Source organism: Apodemus sylvaticus, chromosome 11 (genome assembly GCF_947179515.1).
Source record: "Apodemus sylvaticus chromosome 11, mApoSyl1.1, whole genome shotgun sequence".
Lineage (NCBI taxonomy): Eukaryota > Metazoa > Chordata > Mammalia > Rodentia > Muridae > Apodemus > Apodemus sylvaticus.
In genome coordinates this window covers 4,387,177-4,407,846 of record NC_067482.1, presented here as the reverse complement: position 1 = coordinate 4,407,846, position 20,670 = coordinate 4,387,177, and the positions used below count along the sequence as shown (strand labels likewise).

Sequence of the window (20,670 nt, the reverse complement as noted above, 5' to 3'; positions counted from 1 at the left end):
CTGTGAGTTAGAAGTCACCCGGGCCCACCAAGTGGATGAACGGTCGAAGCTACATAGAGATCCTGTTCTAACAAACAAAGCACAAAACACAAGCAGACAGAAGCACACTCTGTTCACTCTGTATGGAGCAGAGGGGTATGAATGTGCCTGTGCATGGCTCTGTGTGGAAGCCAGAGGTCAGCCAGGGGTCATTCGCCATGAGCCATCACCCCTGGGTTGAGATAAGGTTTCTTACTAGGTTTCCATTCTCGGTACAGTGAGCCTGGCTCACCAGCCAGCCCCAGGGATCTGCCTGCTTCTGCCTCTCCAGTGCTAAGAATACAAGCTTGTGACACAATGACCAGCTTTTAAACACAAACAAAAAGAAAACCTTGGGTGCCAGTCATCTGGGTAATAATTCAAATCATGCTCATGACTGACAGCTTTTTCTCCAGCCCACTGTCGTAAACTGAAATTCATTTGTAAAGAACTAAGATGATTACCTAAACTTTATACCGTTAAAATTAATAAGCCCCTAAATTCATGTCCCAAACTGTCCTCTACTGAACATCCTTTTGCTTTCGATGGGAAGTCCCCCTCAGTTCCCGCAAGTCAGCACCCTTCAGCGGTCCTTCCCATGCCACGGATGTTCTGATACCAGCCATTTCTTCTTGGGACCGGTCAGTTGTTTATTGAGGATAAGTTAAAGTTTGTTTGCATCAAAGAATTTACACTTGTTCATAATTACAACACACTGTTCCTATTAAAAAGATTTTGGCGCGCAGGGAGGGTGGGGCTTCCAGGGTTGGTCTTGGCTTCCTGGTTTCTTGTACAAGTCCCCTGGGAACACAGCCTGGGCTTCTGGAGCATTCTCTGGACCAGTGAGGAGGCTGTGTTTCCCAGCAGTTTCCCGCTTCTGGTGGCTCTGGCACACACCGTCGCCACAAACAACACAACCCTGCTCTCCCCGGGCTTTTCAGCTGCAACCTCAAACATCCAAAAATGTGCTTGGTGACCAGAAAGACATCCAGGATGCCTGTTCTTTCTGGTCGCTCAGAGTCTCTGGGAGACGGCTGCTCAGGACTATTGATGGTGTACCTGTTCGTGGTGATACTTCTCACCTCCTAGCTGGGAGCTTATCCACGTCCTTCTGATGTTTTTGTTTAGTTTACGGACAGGGTCTCACTGTGTAGCGCTGGCCAGCCTGGATCTTGCTATGTAGATCCAGCTGGTCTTGAACTCACAGAGTTCTGCTGGGATTAAAGGCACGCGCCACCACATCCACTAATGCTTTTCTGTTTCAATTCTGGTAATGAATTTCAGGGTCATTAAGAAATCGTCTTTACTAATAGAGGCAAATATATGTATAGAAATGCCTCTGGATGGAATAGAAAGTTAGGAAGAGATCGTTGAGCTAACTATAAACTAGCAGCAAGCATATAAACATGAAGTGAAGACATCAAAGAAAAACCTAGGTGAAAGCCTCCTCATCAGACAAATATCTGGAAGTTTGTGCACCCCAGGGTACTATGTGTGCATGTATTCATGATGATGTATTGCTTTATGACACTATATGTATATATACATATATATATGTATATATATATATATAAAATACATTTAGGTAGTGTTCACTAGCATATATTCATGATTAGGTATTGCTTTATGACACTTTATATATATATATATAATACATTTAGGTAGTGTTCACTAGCATGTATTCATGATGATGTATTGCTTTATGATACTATATATATCATACATTTATATATATATATATAATGATACTATATATCATACATATATATATATAAAATACATTTAGGTAGTATTCACTAGCATGTATTCATGATGATGTATTGCTTTATGATATATATATATATCATACATTTATATATATATATAATGATACTATATATATCACACACACATATATATATATAATACATTTAGGTAGTGTTCACTAGCATGTATTCATGATGATGTATTGCTTTATGACACTTCCTATATGTATATAATGCATTTAGGTAGTGTTCACTCATTGCCCTCTTTGTCCCTTTGTTCCCTCCTCCCTCTTCCCCTCCCTCCTCCCTCCTCCCCTCCTTCCTCACTCCTTCTCCCTCTTCCCCTCCCTCCTCCCCTCCCTCCTCCCTCCTCCTCCCTCTTTCCCTCTCTCCTTCCTTCCCCCTCCCTCCTCCCTCTTCCCCTCCCCCAGTCCTCTTCTTCTTTCCCAACTACTCTCCATTCTACTTTCTTGTCTTTTTTCCCCATGTCTCTTAAGAACTTGGCCAAAAAATGAGTAAGAATTACTAGTAGTCATTTTAAAATATTTTAGAGGTTTATGAAAATCAGAAACATGCTGAAATATCCTCACACTTTGGTAAATGTGAAAATACAGCTTGGCACCCAACATCTGGACCAATAGGTTGGAGATTACTTAGTCGTTTCTGTTTGGAGCCTTGAAGAATGACTTCATTGGGAAAACATCGTAAAGATAAATTACTCTGCTTCCCTGAGCATTAGCGAGGCCCGTACAGTGTGCATATCAGTGATGTTAGGAAACACTGTCCAGATTACACTTGGCTTTTAGGCTAATGCCTGGCTACATAGTTGTTCCTCCCGCGGCCGCGGCTAGAGGAAGTGGCTGCAGCAGTAGTGGGTGTGATTTCGACACATTTTCAGTGTTTTATAAAGTCTCTTGAAGGCATGCTAGAAAGTATCATCTGCCACTTGTGTGAGACCACGATGGCAGAGCCTGGTGCTAACGCAAGAATTCGAGAAGAGCTGAGTGGGATGAACTAAAACACCGAGGTGAAAGAAAATAGCCAAAAGCAGGCACTGGGGTAATTAATTGGAGGAAAGCGCACAGTGGCACCGCGAAGAAGCTAAGCTGTGTGAGCACCATGGTGTTTGCTTGGATGAGTGTTGTCGGTGCAGTGACCAACACATGCCTGAAAACGAATACGGAAGACAGAGAGAGGCGGTGCCCCACCCGTCAGCATAACTTGCCTGGAACTCATGTAGACCAGGATAGCCTCAAGGTTCTGAAGGTCCATTTCCCTCTGCCCCAAGAGTGCTGAGGCTAAAGGCCTTCTCCACCATGCCCTGCGTTACTCACTACACCCCTGACTGACAGCATTAAATGGGTGGCCAGGAGATGGATTTGCAAGAAGGGTTCTGCTCGCCATTGAGAGTATTTACATTTTTCTTATGCGTTTTATCAGAAGTCTTAATTTCTTCACAGTGATTGTGAATAATGCCTTGCAAATAGATTCCGTCCCAGATCAAGTCTGAAACTTTCTTGGTTGATTTTGTTTCATCTTGAGTTAATTTTTTAAGTTGGAATACAAAGTCACCAGCCTGGATGTCTTCATTTATATTGTGCCTTTAGAATTAGGATGGCCAGCACTGATAATACACTTTTTTTGGTTTTGTTTTGTTTGTTTTTTGTTTTTTTATTTTTTTTTAAATATCAGGAAACATTTTCAAAGCATAATCCAGATGAACACTGTTTGGCTATTACTGTTTGATACGGTGTGCCCACCAACTCTGTGTTTTGCATATCTTCTTCCATTCAGCAATTAAATTTACTTCTTTTAAAAGGTATAGCAAGAAGTGCTTATTGAGCATATCTCTGTGGTGTTCCTGTTTTCTTAAGGGGCCCCTAAAATCTATATTCTTTGTTTAAAAAGTGTGTTTGAGTCTTTCAAAACAAATTAAGCCTTTTTTTTTTTTTTTTTTTTTGATCATCATGACTTCCTAGAACTCCCTTTGTAGACTAGAGACCAGGCTGGTCTTGAACACCCAGTGATCCACCTACCTTTGCCTCCCAGTGCTGGACTTAATGACATATATCACCAATCCCAGAAGAAATTATATTCTTTTCTAAAATTTTGAGATTCTGGAACTGGGGAAGATGGGCCACTCGATAAAGTATGCACAAGAACACAAATTCAGATCCACAATTCCCACGAAAAGGCCTGGCTGAGCAGTGTGCCTCTGTGACCCCAGTACTCGGAGACACAGAGCAAGGCAGATCCTGGTGCTCCTTGGCCAGCCAGCCTAGCCAAGCTGATGAGCTCTCAGCTCAGTGAGAGACCCTGTCTCAAATAATACTGTAGAGGGAGACTGAGGAAGGCAGTGCTGACCTTTGGCCTCCCAGCACCCACATAAACACGTGGGCATAAACACACGCACACGCAGTTGGTATTCTGAAGATTGTGCAGTAGTGTTCAGGGAGTTTATTGTAGGTCCTGTCCCACTTATAAAAGTAGAGCCCTAGAGCTTTTGTAGTGGGATTGTCATACTAAAGAAATTACCTTCTGCTGGGCAGTGGTGGCACACGCCTTTAATCCCAGCATTTGGGAGGCAGAGGCAGGCAGATTTCTGAGTTCGAGGCCAGCCTGGTCTACAGAGTGAGTTCCAGGACAGCAAGGCTACACAGAGAAACCCTGTCTTGAGAAAGAGAGAGAGAGAGAGAGAGAGAGAGAGAGAGAGAGAGAGAGAGAGAGAGAGAGAGAGAGAGAGAGAGAGAGAGAGAGGAAGGGAAGGGAAGGGAAGGGAAGGGAAGGGAAGGGAAGAGTAGGGAAGGATAGAGAAGAGACAGGAGGAAGAAGGAAGGGAAGGGAGAGAGAAACCTGCAAACCTGACATTTCAGTACAGTATGTCACAAAGTAGCCTTGCTCGGGTACTGTTTGGAAGCAGAAATGTGTAACAAACATTTGGTATTGATACATTACCAAGAGCAGCAAAGAGTCTCAGTCCACACAGTAATGAATGCATAGCTTTATGAATGGCATAAACTTACATCTTATTTTCCTGGGGGGGGGGACATAGATAGATCCCTAATAGTGGACTTATCTACAGATAAGCTTTTATTTTATTGCTTAGAATAAAGTTTGCACAAGCAATCCTTTACAGAGACTAGCTGTGCTTTTGCGAGTTTACTTTCAAGTGTTCAGTCATCGGAGGATTCTCTCTGTGCTCTGCTCAGCATTCACGGGGTGATGCCCTCACCTCTTCCTGTGTTGTTTCTCACAGGATGTTTTCTTCCATGGTGTTAGAATGCTGAAAGTTGTAAGTGTTCCAGAATTCTAGAGTGTGCTTATGTTGGGTAGCTGTCTGAGGAATGTAGCCTTTCAACCCCTAAAGCTGGGCTTCTGACTTTTTTTTGGCATTCTTTGGCAATGTCCCAGTGAAACCGAGATTTGGGTTATGATGTAAGCATCCGGTGTAGCCAGCTATCCATAGATGCTTATGTGGAACTCTTCTGGATTTTGTTTGATTTTGTTTGTTTTGCTTATTAAAGGTATTCCACACTGAAATAACATGCTACATCAAGGGGTAGAAATCATTCTTCGAGATGGGGGTGGGTGCTTTAGCAATTATCTTTCAGAGAATAGGCCAGGCAAGGAGGGTCTGAGAAAGCAATGGAAACCAAGCAGTGTGGAGGGCTCCCTGAGAGAGGGAACGGCCTGGCTGAGGTCAGGGGAGGGCTTTCCCAGGAACCTCTGGGTGCATCCTACCTTTAGAAGCCGCTACACCCTAAACCAAATGCTGCAGTCCTGTGTCAGACTCGGAACAGCAGAGGGTCAAGTGGGAGACTTCCGGTGGCTGCACTGTAAAGAGAAAGCCCCAGCTCCGCATCTGAACTCCCCCCCCCCCGGCATTTGCCTGGTCTCGGAAGTGCTAAGGGACATCGGTGGTTGAGCAGATAGCTGGCCCGAGTCCACGCTTGAGCCACTGCCACTGTTCAAAGTTTGAATATGACCACAACGCTGAACTGCTGCAAAACTAGTGCTTTCCAGAGGCAGGAAAGAACAGTAATAATCATCAGGATATCCAGTGTCAAAATCAGTTATTGGGTGTGAAAATGCACAGGGAAATGTAACTCACACTAAGACAAGGAGTAAGCAGCAGATATTAACTTGAGATGAAACAAATGTTGGAACAGGCGATAACAGTTACAACTGCTGTTGCTAGTAGCCTGGAATGGAGGGGGTAAGAGCTCCACAGATGGGGACTCAGCAAAGAAATGGAAACTGTAAAGAGACAACAAAATGCAAGCTAGAAAGAAATGCCCTTCGTGAGCTTCAGAACTCACTGGAGAGAACACGTGAACACACACATACACACACATACACATACATATATACAGGCATACACATATACACATACTGCCAGGTGGGGGTGGCACACGCCTGTAATCTCAGCACTCTGGAAGGCAGAGGCAGGAGGATTTCTGAATTCAAGGCCAACCTGGCCTACAGAGTGAGTTCCAGGACAGCCAGGCTGTCTCGAGAAACTCTGTCTCGAAAAAATCAAATCCAAAACACCAAAAAAAAAAAAAAAAAAAAAAAAAAACCCACAAAAAAAACAAAAACCACACATACATACACACATACACATATATACACACACACATAACATACACACACATACACACAAATACACACATGCATACATATATGCACACATACGCACACACATACACACACATTTTGTAAAGAGAAGAGAGGAAAATGTCTGAAGAAACACACAGTGACATGTGGATGGAATGGTATCGATACTACAGTTGTCACTTCCTGTGAGCAGCCTGGGGTGACTTATAAAAGTGTTTGGTACTCTTAACCCAGAAAACACACAAAGCCATGCCAATCAAGAGATCCTTTTCTTTTTTGTTTGTTTGTTTGTTTGTTTGTTTGTTTTGGTTTTGAGACAGATTTTCTCTGTGTAACAGCTCTGGTGTCCTGCACTCACTCTGAAGACCAGACTGGCCTTGAACAACTGCCTCAGCCTCCCACATGCTGGGATTAAAGGCATGCACCACCACTGTCTGACAAGAGATCCCGATTTTTGCGTTTACTTTGATAGCCTTTGTGAGACTGCCCATGCTGTCAAGGCATGCACACCCCCAGAGCCCAGAACCTGCAAGTGTTGACTGAAAGGCTCAGTGTAAATCATCCTGGCGTCATGACGGTGCGGTGGGCAGGCCAGGCAGAGGGTCTGTGGTGCTGAAATGCTACTGGCTTTTCCCTGGGTTCCAGGGCAGCTTCTCTGGCCACTGATCACATCAGTGTGAGGAAACCACCTAAGGTGTGCCAGGGCAGGTGTCGAGCTCATGGTCCGATGAGACATGCCCGAGCTCCCGGCACAGACGTGAGGAGCCCACGGAGCAGGGACAGAGAGGAGATCACACAGAAGGAGGGTACCCCAGGAGCAAGTGAATAAGCAAAAACCTACAACATGCATGGGAATAAATTTAGCACAAAATGAAGATAAAGTAATGAAAAAAGAAAAACAGTGTTCAAAGAGGAGAAGAATCGGACAAAAGGGAAAACTGCCAGATAATGGCTCTCAGATGCCCATACTAGATAAAAACAGAACATAACTTACTGATCTCCAAAACACATCGCTCTGCAAGTGGGTTAAGCACAGCCCAAGATTGTCACCATGGTCTGGTGACTAGAGAGTAAATGTAAAGAGAAACTGATAAAGGTGTGCAGAGAAGGTGAGATACAGCCACTTGATGACGACAACAGCAGAAGAAAGAGCATGCTTTCCTTCAGAAAAAGAAAACTAGGGGCTGGCAGGGTGGCCCAGGGGTGAAGGTGCGTAGTGTGCAAGTCCAATGACCTGAGTGTCATACCCAGAACCCTCCACACTCCCGAAACTTGGTTTGTGGGAGCCCATACTCACGGGCACAATATGTAATTTTTTAAAGGATTGGTTTAGTGTGTATGTGTGCATGTGTGTGTATGTATGCATGTGTACACATGTGTACATTTTACCACCTGTGTGTCTACAGTGTGCATGTGCATGTGTGCGTGTGCATACACATATGTATATTTTATCGCCTGTGTGTCTGTGTACTCTGTACATGCAGTACACCAGAAGAGAGCCTGGGATCCCCAGTACTGGCATCATGGTTGATAGCCATGTTGTGGATCCAGGAACAGAACCTGGGTCCCTCAGAAGATCAGCCAGTGCCGTTCACTCTCCGGCCCCAGTAAAACATTTCTAAAAGAAAAAAAATGAGGACAGAGAAACGTTGTTTGTAGCTTTTTTTTTTTATCACAATAGAATTTAACTCAAAAATTTAAGACTAGGTTATTTAAAGAGGGTTGGGGAAATGGATCGGTGGGCACTTGGTGCTCTCCTGGAGAGTTCACGTTTATTACCCCAGTATCCACATCACCAGCTTACAGCAACAACTCCAGCCCCTTCTGGCCTCTTTGGGTAGCAGCTACACCCCTTCCCATACTACAAACACACAGAGAGACACACAGACACATACAAACACACACACACAAATATTTGGAATTTTGGTTGCTGAGCCATCTCTCCAATATGAACACACTTAAATATTTGTAAAGACATTTAGAAAAAGGCCAATGTTTATAAGTCACATGAGTAACTTTTGTGTACCTTTAGAGTCAAAAACAAATTCAAGAAAATGTTAAAATATTTCCAGCTGAACGATAAAAACGCAACATCAAAATTAATAGGAAAAATGATTAAGCATAGCTTACATGGGGCCTGGGTAGCCGGTGGGTAACTGTAAGAGGAGGTAGACGGGCGGGTAAAGAGGCTTCATAGAGCTTGAAGCGTGTACATTAGGAAAACGTACGGGGCTGGGGATGTATCTTAGTGGCAGAGCCCTTGCCTGGTATGCCGAAGCTCCGGGTTTATTCTGTCACTACTAAATAGCAACAACCAAAACCAACATTAGAAAACAACACAAAGCGCTTCGTGTCAGTCATCTTGTTTATATGTTTATATATGAGAAAGTAAATTCAACCTCAGGACACGGAAGGAAGTAACGAAAATGATAACGAAGTAGGGTACTTGAAGAACAGATTTAAAATTACGTTTAACGTTAAGAAATTTGAATTTATTTGAAACTTAAAATTTAAAAAATGGTTTTAAATTAAGTAGGTCAAATGTTTGTTCTTTGAACCAGTGCTGAGATACTAGTGGTCATGTTGATGGGATTGAACAAAATAATTAATTCTGACCAGTTACTCCTCATCAGGAATATTAACTGAACTTCGAGGTTTTGTTAATGAATTTTGTTCTTTGGCAGGTACATACATGACCTAGTCCTTTCCCAGATTCATGACCCCTGGTTCTGTTTTTGTGGCGTTTAGTTTAATCAGGGCCGTCTGTGTGGCCATTGGATTGGTTGGAGGCAGTGATAATGTCTTCTCTGGCCCTGGGTCTAGCATATAGCTCAGCCTGACTGTTGATGCCCCATTCTCATGCAGACACGGTGGTTGACCAGCTCTCTGCTGAGTTTCTGATTACAAATGGCTGTGTCTGGCCCCCAAGATGGCACTGGCAGCTGTCTTCTGGCTTCTGCAGTCTTTCTATGGCCTTTTCCTTGGTGTCCCCAGTGTTTGAAGGGATGGCATGCAGGTCTTGTCTGTCTCTGAGCACCCATTCTCTCAGTTCGCTGCATTTGTCACTGCTTGGTGGGAAGAGGGCTTCCTGAAAATAAAATGTGTCTTCATTAGGGTTTCCATTGCTGTGAAGACCCATACCCACCCACTCCCAAGGCAAGTCTTATAAAGGACATTTAAATGGGCCTGGCTTACAGGTTTCGAGTTCAGTTCATTATCATCATGGCGGGAAGCCTGGTAGCATCCAGGCAGGCATGGTGCTGGAGGCTGAGAGTTCTCCATCTTGATCCAACTGCGGCCAGGAAAAACTGACTCTTCTTCACTGGGTGGAGCTTTAGAGGTCATTCCCACAGTGATGCACCTCCTCCAACAAGGCCACACTTCCTAATAGTGCCACTTCCCATGGCCCAAGCAGATTCAAACCATCACATTCCACTCCCTGCTCTCCACAGGCTTGTTCAAACACATGAGACTATGGGGGGGGGGGTGTCAGAAGCATACCTAAATATAGCATAATGAAAAAATACATTTAGTCCAGTTTCAGAGTCTCCACAGTCTATAACAATCTCAACAATGTAAAAGTCCAGAGTTCCAAGTCTCTTCTGAGATTCTTGCAGTCTCTTACCTGTAATCCCCTATAAGATCAAAGAGCAGATCGCACACTTCCAAACTCTGCATCTGCATGTCTGATGTCAAAGCACTCTTCAGGTTTCCAGCTCCTTTTGTCTTTGTTGACTGCACCACAGTTCTTACTCCTGGGCTGGTTCCACTCCCTGTTAGCAGCTTTCCTCAGCAGATATCCCACAGCACTGGCAATTCGAACGTCTTAGGGTCTCCAAGGCAACTTCAACCTCACAGCTTCTTGTTCCACACATAGGACCACACACGGTTCTGGGCTCCTCCAAAGGGCTTACGTCGTTTCTCCAGCTCTGTCCTCTGTAGCACTCTAGGCTCTGGTTGACTCCATGCCACTGCTGCTGCTGTTCTTGATGATCACCCCATGGTACTGGCATCTCTAACACACTGGGGTTTCTCACTGCTTCACCAATAGCCTCTCATGGGCTCCCTTTATGGGGCCAAGCCTTAAGTTCTTTGGATGACTCCTTCAGTCCTGGGCTGTCAACTGCAACTGAGGCTGCACCTTCACTGGAGTTGCTGAGAGTTCTATATCTTGATCTGACTGCAGCCAAGAGAAACTGACACTGGGTGGAGCTTCAAAGTCCACCTCCATCATGATGCACTTCTTCCAACAAGGCCACACCTACTCCAACAGGACCATACCTCCTGCCGCTTCCCACTGCCCAAGCGTATTCACACCCCCACAGTGTGCATTAAGCCTTTTGATGCTGTGTTAGCAGAGCTGGACGCTAGTATTCAGTTATCCCAGCACCAGATCACACCAGTCATGGGGTTTTAGCCAGGTCTTTATAGTAGCTGGTACGGATTCTTTCCTGTGTAGCAGGCCTCAGATCTGACCATATCAGTAGTGCTATTACACAAGTAGGCACATATTACTTGGAAGGTTGGTCTTGTAATTCAGAGTTCAAAGCTGGATAAACCACGTACTCACTCCCCCACAGAGCACCTTCCGGGACTGTGAAAGGCCCAGCATGGAGCAAGCGCCAGCCTAAGAGCATAAAAGCTTTCGTATTTCAGTCACCGTTGTTTGCAAAGTTTTGCTAAAAAAAAAAAACTCTACATTTTAGTTGCTAGTTCTGACTGAAAAGTGGAGAAGGCCGAGGATTGGGGCTTGGAGGCCACCCCCATTTGTACAGCGAGACCCTGTCTCGCAAACCTGAGGCCAGAGGGTATAGGACACTGGTCTCACCTGCGCCCAGGGCTCCAGCTCCACAGACAGAGAGGAGGGGTCTGTGGGACCACCAGGTGGCTACCTGCAGATGTCAGTTCCTCGTCTTAGCAGTGTGCACACAACGCACCAGCTCCTCCACTCAGTTTGCTTCTGTAAATTGCACTGCTTTCCCTCGGTGTCACGTGTTGAGGAAAGGGGGGAGGTTCAAATCCCATGCTCCAAATGTATGAAGTACTTTTTGGCAACTGTCTAGGAAAGGTGACTTCAGATTTCAGTTTCTCTCTGGAAGGAGGAAACAGCCTGTGAAAGAAGAAACCTCTCCCGAGCTGCTGTGCCCTCGGACCCTTGCTTTTTGTGGTGGAATGCCTTGGCCCTGGTCTGCTGGGAGGCGCTGTTTCATTTCACAGTCAGCTACACAAATTTCTATTTACCCTTTGTCTTCTCACCTGGTGAAATCACCTATCCCAACTTACCCGGTCTCTGCGAATGTCAGCATAGCTGATATGTACAAGGTAGGCGCTCTCCTTACACACACACACACACACACACACACACACACACACACACTCCAATGGCCGTGGAGCCTTCCCTCCTTGTGTTCCAAGCCATTGGGAAGCTGTTGACCTGTTGGATACCTCAGGAGTCCATTGTCAAAGTAGACAGGACACTGAATATAGCCTCTGGCTGACAGGCAGATGTACAGGTAACCTCTGGCTGACAGGCAGATGTACAGGTGACCTCTGAGCGAGTTCCCCGCACCCCCTACAGCTGTAACTGTTTGACAGATGCAAATCCACATGAAAATGCACCAGGGGCAAATCACAGCAGGCAAAACACCGAACTGTCCTGAATGTTGTCAAAGGATAATTTTTCAGATATTTAAACATGACTTTTTCTACAGAGGCAAACTCTGAAATTTTGCTAAGCTCATGAGTGTTAGGGAGCCAGCAGAATGGCCAAACTATTTCCGAGACTCTCAGGGGCCACGCTTTAAAGGAATGCTTAGGATGGAGAGATGCCTCTGCTCTGGCGAGCGATGGCTGCTCTGGAGAAGACCCGGGTTTGACTCCCAGCACCCACATGGTGGCTCCCATCCCTGTAATTGCAGTTCCAGGGGATCCCACACTCCCACACCTCTCTCCCACTTGAGGGTAGCTTACACATGTGACACATGTAAAATATAAACAAATGTTTTTTAAAACATGTTACAATAACATTGCCTAGTTACATCTACAACTAGGGAAGGTGCTTCAGGGAAACCAATGACATTGTGTTTTCTTCTGGACACAAGAACAACTCTGGAGCTTACCCAAGAACAGAGCAGAGAATCAAAACTCTCCCTTAATCACTGAGTGGGCCAGGTAAATCGCCCTTTTGTAGCTCAGTAAAAGAACCTGTACTGTTCATTCTGAATTTCGGTGTTTTAGACAGCAATCCTCACTCATCCTAAGCTTTATTTAAAGGACTTTAGCTGTCTCTGTAATATAATAGACATAGAGTATTGGTCAAAATAAAAGACTGGTAATGGGTGTTCTCAAACTTAAAACCATGGGAGAGACAGTTAAGGCTCATCGCCTCATTTCTGCACTTACATTACTCAAGCGGTACAACTCTATTCGAATCCCACCCTGAGGAGGAGCTCCCTCAGCCCAGTCCCCAAGCCTGCTCCCAGGATAGATGCTAAGTCATCTCAAGTCCCATAGACAGGAGTCTGTTCAAATGGCCTTTACACTTCCACAGTGCACCACTCAAACTGTAGCCTCGGCCTCGAAGCCAGTAACTGCAGCTGTGCTCCTCTCAGGGTGAGCCTGCCTGGGGCTTCTCAGAACCCAGAACAGCCATGACAAGGTAGGGCTCACACAGCCTGGATCCTCAGCCCGCCTTTGTGCATTCTACTTCTGACATTGATTTTACATGTTTTCATGTTTAAAAGGCAGTGTATAAAAATAGAGCATATGACTTTGTCAACCCTGGTCATTGTACCACCCATCTCTGCCTTTATAGGAAAAAGTTCCCATTCCCTGAAATTAAGAAGGTAAATGGACACGGGGAGGGGGGAACTGGGAAAGGGGAAATCATTTGGAATGTAAACAAAGAATATAGAAAATAAAAATATATAATTTAAAAAAAGAAGGTAAGTGGACATATTTTTCAGAAATGTAACTAATTGCTATAAAGAGAAAGCTCTCTTAGAATTCAAAGATTGGCTTGTTCATCTATCCACCCACCCATCTATCCACCCACCCATCCATCCATCCATCCACCTACCCACCTACCCACCTACCTATCCACCTACCTACCTACCTATTGCTTTGGAGAACTGAACCACTGACTGAGCTACATCTCAAACCCAAAGACTTGCTTTGGGTAAGAATATTTTCTAGCAAAAATCATGGCAAAAGATCATTAGATTAGACACTGAAATAAAAGGAAAAATCACTGACTCGTTCATCAGCTGGTCAGCTCCGCGTGATAATTGCTTGCCCAGAGTCTTTTGTCTCGGATGCTCATAAGCATCAAATAATTAAACATTTTTTTCCAGAAAATATTGATTTCTTCTGGAGGAGGTTATTAGTAGCGCCATGCACATAGGTTTGGCCAATGTAGCAGTATATTTATTATTATTATTATTATTATTATTATTATTATTATTATTATTATTATATGAGTTTTGAAGCAGAGTTTTATTCCATAGCTTGATCGCATTGACCTTGACTTGCATTGATCTTTTATTAAACTTCCCCATTGCTGAGATAAAACTGATGAAAACCAACTTGGGAAGGAGAGGACTTAATGACAACTTACAATTATTGAGGGAAGCCGGGGCAGGAGTTTAAGGCAGGAACCTGGAGTCAGAAACTGGAGCGGAATCTGCAAGGTGTGCTCTATGCTGGCTTGCTTCCCCTGGCTTGGTCAGTTACCCTTCTTATAGAACCCAGGACCATTTTCCCATGGCTGGCACCATCCATAGTGGTTGGGGCCCTCCCCCACCTATTATTAATGAAGAAAATGCCCCACAGGGATGCCTGCAGTTCAGTCTGATGAAGACAGTTCAATCAAGGTGCCTTTTTATCCAGGAAATTTAGTTTGTGTCAAGGTGACAAAAAACAAGGCAGCCTTCCTGCCTCTGCCTCTCAGGTACTGAGATCCACAGTGTGCACCACCACTGTTGTGGGAAATGTTAAAAAAAAACAACCAGCCGACTCCCCTCCCCCACATTCCTGCTCTAGTACCAGCAATGGCAGGCAACACTATGCCCTGGGGTGGGGGTGGGGTGGTCCTGCTCTCTCAGCTTGTTCTGGCCACCCAGCTACTCTCTCCCAGCTAGCCCCTTGCCCTTGTCCCCTCACCGCTAGTTCTTCCTCATCTACAAACCCATGTAGTTGGTGATCTCACATCCCAGTAACAAATTGGACCGCCAAACTCGAGGTTGCATCTCACAACACCCAGTACCCCAGTAGAATTATGACTCTTAAAGATTAATAAACAATTCAGATTTATGTATCAATAACATTACAATTTATAAGATCTCAAAACAAAATTTTAGTATCATCAAGATAGATCTTTTGTTTGATTCTCTGGAATCTAGTCTTCCTTCGTCGCATCTGATCCATATACCGCAGGAAGGTATAAATACTTTACACCTCATCTACTTTATGCAGTGCTAGGGATTGAACCTGGAGCCTAGTGCATGCTACGCAGATGCACTCCCAACTGAGCTCCTCCCTGAGCCCTGGTTTCCTCTCCGCTTTTGTTTCCCCAACATTTAATTTTTCTATGTATTTGTTACTATGACAGTTGTGGTTTTTTTTTCTAGTCATAGCCAAATGCTTTGTATTTCATTTTGTGCAATTGTAACAAAATACCAGAGCCTGGGAAGCTTTCAGTGAACAAGAAAATGTTGGCTCACAGTGAGGATCAGGAAGCCCAATATCAAGGGACTAGAATCTGGAGGCTTTCCTAGTACATGTATGTCTTAGTTAGGGCTTTACTGCTGTGAACAGACACCGTGACCAAGGCAACTCTTATAAAGGACAACATTTAATTGGGGCTGGCTTACAGGTTCAGAGGTTCAGTCCATTATCAAGGCAGTAACATGGCAGCATCCAGGCAGGCATGGTGCAGACAGAATGTTGGCTTCCAGGAAGCCAAGATGAGGGTCTTAAAGCCATACCCACAGAGATACACCTACTTCATCAAGACCACACCCACTCTAACAGGGCTATACCTTCTAACGGTGCCACTCCCTGGGCCAAGCATATGCAAAACCACTACAATGCATATGTCACAACAGCCTCTCTCTTGTATGACCTCCGGTTTGACATCATTACTAGGGAGGGTACAACTCCTCGCATCTCATTACCTTCCAAAATTGCACCTAGGTCATCTTTATCTTGACACAGCTCAAAAGCGTGCGTGGGGAAAGAGAAATCAAGAATGATGATGAGGTATTTCCTTATGTAGCTCTGTTTATCATCGCTGCAGTGCGTTTGGACCTTGGGCTTCTTGTCAAGTATTCTTCAAGGAACACCCTCATGTATCTGTCCAGTGATGCACCCCACGCTAGAGAAAAGATTCTCTTCATATTTCAGAAATCTGAGAGCAGAGCTAAAAGCATTCCGCTTTAAGGTCCAAGTTTCATATACTATCTTATATTTTAACTCCTAGAAGCACTTAGACACAGCCAGACAGCTCAGTGGGTAAAGGTGCTACCACACCTCATGACTTGGGTTCAATCCTCAGACCCTACGTGGGGGAAGGAGAAAATGGATATTTGGAAATATCCTCTGACCACCACGTGTGCAGTGACATGTGTACAACCTGCTCCGTGCCAACAAAACAAATGTAGTGAAAGCATGTGAGCTTTACAGCCGAGTCTGCGTCCTTGATGTTTTCAATAGAACATTTCTTTTAATGCCAAAAGTCATTCGGGGGAAAAAAATGACCATGAAAATCGGCCCTGTAGATTCACTCTTCATCCTCCCTTCACCCTCGGCACCACAACCACCGCCCACACACATAGTTGTGGGGCAAACAACAAGGACATTCCTCTTCCACCCTTATAACACTCTGGACATGGTCCTAGCACATTTAGGGCTTGTGTAGGCCTTGCTGTCCCACCACGTGTCCCACCACGGCTAACACGTACCCATAGCTCATCAAATTAAGAATAGTTACGACAAGTCTACAGTCCCATGTAAGAAACAAGGAGGAGGGTTTGCAGAAGGCGAGTTCCTTCAGTTTTAAGCCATTGAGCTTAAAATGTCACTTCCATTGACATTGTCTTGGCTGTCACAGAGTCACATGCCTGTTCCGGACACCAGAACTGATCAGTGTAGTAAGAGTGGCGGCATCAGCCATTCCTGGGGAGGCACTGGATTTAGCTCTCAGGAAATGTGTCTTCAGGGACCTAGCAACCTGTACATCATAGCTGGATTCCTTGGGCTTGGTTTGATGACACCTGGTAGACCTGGAAGACCCCTGTACGTGCAGCCGTGTTCTCAGAATGATTTAAATGTCACACCAGCATGTCTAACCACCCATGACCTATGGAGCGTAGATTGGCCCTTGCTGCTGCTGTGTGCTTGATGGTTTCAAGTATGTACACAATGTGTTGGATTATACCCACCCTACTACCCACTGCGAGCCCCCTTCCTTGCCTGTGAGCACCCCCTCCTTGCCTATCCCCTGCTGGCCTCACCGCTAGAGAAAATGATACTCTCATCTCCAGTTACCATTGCCAGCCATTAGCTCCTGGGAAAGGGATGGAGCGTGGACACCTCCTCCATCCATGATGGGTTAAAAGGCATGGTCTTGTACAGGTGTTCTTAGCTGGAGTGTGTGTGTGTCTGTGTGTCTGTGTGTCTGAGTAGTGTGTGAATGTCTGTGTCTGAGTAGTGTGTGCATGTCTCTGTGTGTGTGTGTGTATGTGTGTCTGTATCTGAGTAGTGTGTGTCTGTCTGAGTAGTGTGTGCATGTCTGTGTGTGTGTGTCTGTGTGTCTGTATGTGTCTGTGTCTGAGTAGAATGTGCATGTCTGTGGTGTGTGTGTGTGTGTGTGTGTGTGTGTGTCTGGGTGGTGTGTGTATGTGTGTCTGGGTGGTGTGTGTGTGTGTGTCTGGGTGGTGTGTGTGTGTGTCTGGGTGGTGTGTGTGTGTGTGTGTGTCTGGGTGGTGTGTGTGTGTGTGTGTGGTGTGTGTGGGTGTCTGGGTGGTGTGTGTGGGTGTCTGGGTGGTGTGTGTGTGTGTCTGGGTGGTGTGTGTGTGTGTCTGGGTATGTGTGCGTCTGGGTGGTGTGTGTCTGGGTGGTATGTGTGTGTGTGTGCACGTGCGGCAGTATTTCATGACACTGCCACACCCTCCTGCTTTTACATTCTTTCTGTCCCATCCTCTGTCATGTTCCTTGGGCCTTGAGGGGTGGTGATGCAGCGTTAGGATCTACATCATTTAGGATTTAGGATGAAGCGTCCATCAAACATGTATTCTCAGGACTTTGACCAGATAGGAGTCGGCATTATCTGCCACCGTGTAAAATGGAGCAAGAGAGCAGCACGGGTCTGGGTACACACAGAAGTAGTTGGCAGGCAGTCTAACAGTGTGCCGTGTTTTTAGGGAAACGGTGGTAATGTGCTCTCCACTCATGAACTCTTGTTCTTAAGGAATTTCTTGGTTGGTATCATTGTTGGTTTGGGCTACGGAAGCTTCTTGAAAACTTTGGGCCATGCTTCAGAGGTACCCAGTGCTGAGTAGGAACCGAGACACGGAGCCTAGAGATCGCAGGTTGCTCCTCTGGGGTCTCTGGGGTGGGGCAGACTGATGCTCATGGGGTTTTGACTGGTACATACCCATTAGAGATGGATGCTTTGAAGACACTCGACTCATCTTGAGCCATTGGAGACATTACACAGTACAAATGTTTCTAAAGAAGACAGCACAGTTTGAGAGTTCTTACAGGCACTTTCCACGAGCAGCAGGTAGAGGCACACATGGAGTATACCAGAAGATCCCGAGACAGAAGCCGAGCTTTTCTATCTATTTAGCTTTTTAAAATAATGATAGGTGTTACAGTTATTGCCAGTACTTTTTCCTAATTGTGCATAATTTAAAGAGGTTAAAAGCCATCCAGTAGAGTCCCATTGCAAGCCCAGATCTTCCTGGCAATAAAGCTTACCCTGCCAACTGCTACACCGAACAGAACATACTGTGCAAAATGGAGTCAAGATGACTTATATTTATTTTTATTTTTTAGATTAATGTGGCTGCTTATGACTAAGGATTCTGGGACCACAGATGTTCAGAGAAGTAACATATACATATAAGGTAATAACAGGAGTATTTTTAATTAATTTCACTGTTGTTCTAAGGGCTTTTTACCATTCTTCACATATAAAGTGACTGTATTCAGCTCACAAAGAGCAGAATTTGCACGAATCATCTTTTTTGAGCTCTGGATTGAATGATGTAATGTTGGTATTGTAAGCATGTCATGTCTTTATATAGTGTGTCTAACTGTGATACTGACTTCAGTAAGCAAGGGCCGCTGTTGCTTGGAAGCTACTTACTATGATCACAGTTTGCTTCTGCAAAATTTGAGATGAACTACTTTTTAAAACTAGAAGATTCAGCAATTAAAAACAATAAATTCATGAATTTTTTTAGGCAAATGGATGGAACTGGAAAATAACATCCTAAGTGAGGTAACACAATCACAAAAGAATACACATGGAATGCAATCATTGATAACTGGATATTAATTAGCCCTGAAGCTCTGAATACTGAAGATACAATTAACATATCAAATGATTCCCATGAAGAAGGAAGAAGAGGGCCCTAATCCTGGAAAGGCTTGACCCAGCATTGTAGGGGAGTACCAGGACAGAGAAAAGGGAGGGGGAAAGATAGGAGAATGGATGGAGAGAAGAGGACTTATGGGACATATGGGGAGGGGGGAACTGGGAAAGGGGAAAGCTTTTGGATTGTAAACAAAGAATATAGTATATAAAGAAAAGAAAAAATTAGACCCAAATGGGACAATGCATAATGGTTTTTATTATATAAGAATATCTGTAAGTTAGTGTTAGCTCCTTGGTTTGGTTTGGGTTTTGCTGAGTCCTGTGTATCCCAGGCTGGCTGAGAACACTGTAGCTAAGGATGACCTTGAACTTCTGGCCTTGCTGCCTCCACCTTCCTAGCTCTATGATTTTAGGTTTGGGGAGCCACACCCAGTTTTGACAGTGCTGGCATGGACCCCAGGGTTTCGTGCATGCTTGGTAAGCACTCTTATCAACTGAGATGCACCCTGAAGAATATTTTAGAAGTCAAAGCACAAATATTTGTGGTGAGGCAATAAGGTGTGTCCCTGGTACCAGGAGTGGGTGTGTCCCTGGTACCAGGAGCGGGTGTGTTCCTAGAAGCCCCCTGGGAATAGGGTGTACCTGTGATGTCTTTACATTCCCTCAACTACATATTTTTATTGATACAATGCTCCCCCAAAGCCCCCACTGTCCACATCCAGATGGGAGCGTAATCAATGCCTCCTAGGAGGAGAGCATCTAGCCCGAGAACGGAGGGTTTCCTTGATGGCCGTGGCCTCCCAGCTGTTTGGTTTAGCCAGTGTCTCTGGTTAGGGATTCGCCTGAGTCTCAAGGTCCACATGCTCCGGGGCTTCATGTTTCTCTCAGACCTCTTCCTGCTGACATTCTCACTGGATGAGAATGCTTTGCGCGAAACCATAGGCCACAACGTTGAGGATGGCATCTCAGGCAGTCGAAGACTCTGATAAGTTAGTGTATTTGGGTGTGTTTGCTTGGGACCTGGAGAGAAGCCTGTCTTGAGATACATCTTGTGTTTAGAATGTAATCCAAAAGGACGAGAGAGCTCTTCACCTCATGAGTGTTTTCAGATAGTCTTTCTGCTTATCTCAACATTTCCCTCCCTGTGGCATTTTACTTAGAAGCGGTGAGGGGGGCGGGATGACCATGATTTAAAAATATACATCCATGTCCTTAGTCTAAGAAAGACTCTTGTAAGTGCTGTTTCTGTGGTTGTTTTTTGTTTTTGATTTTGATTTTTTTTTTTAAGTTTTGGTTTTTTTGAGACAGGGTTTCTCTGTGAATCCACCTGCCTTTGTCTCCAAGGTGCTGGGACTAAAGGTGTGCATCACCACTGCCCGACTGCTGTCTCTGTTTTAACATTAGGCTCACGTATGGGCAAGACTGAGCAAGTCCTCCTTTTTCTCCCTAAAATGAAGCAGTAGATTTAAAAACTGAACCTGTGTGTTGTTGTTTCTTGTACTGAGTGATAATGACACATATTTAATATAAATATATTATGGGCTATCTGCTGACCAGAAAAAAAGACTCATCCAAGGCCCGAGTGAAGCGGAGTCCACTTTTAAGTCCTGTGATGTTATTAAGGACCTAAGGCTAGAGAGCTAAAAAAGATTGAAGCTCAGAGTTAGAAACCAGGGAGAAAATAAGCAA

General features: G+C 44.8%; 1 protein-coding gene across 2 annotated transcripts in view; it reads left to right on the top strand.

Moving 5' to 3' along the window:
- Nucleotides 1-20,670, top strand: part of Lrrc8c (leucine rich repeat containing 8 VRAC subunit C) — a 96,732-nt gene that overhangs the window by 6,555 nt on the left and 69,507 nt on the right. Inside the window, exon 2 of one of the 2 annotated variants that reach the window (XM_052199763.1) lies at nucleotides 18,438-18,508. The exons of the other annotated variant lie outside the window; for it this stretch is intronic. The gene's annotated coding sequence lies outside the window, so the exon portion shown is untranslated. The remainder of the gene's footprint in view (nucleotides 1-18,437; nucleotides 18,509-20,670) is intronic. 2 annotated transcript variants of the gene reach the window in all.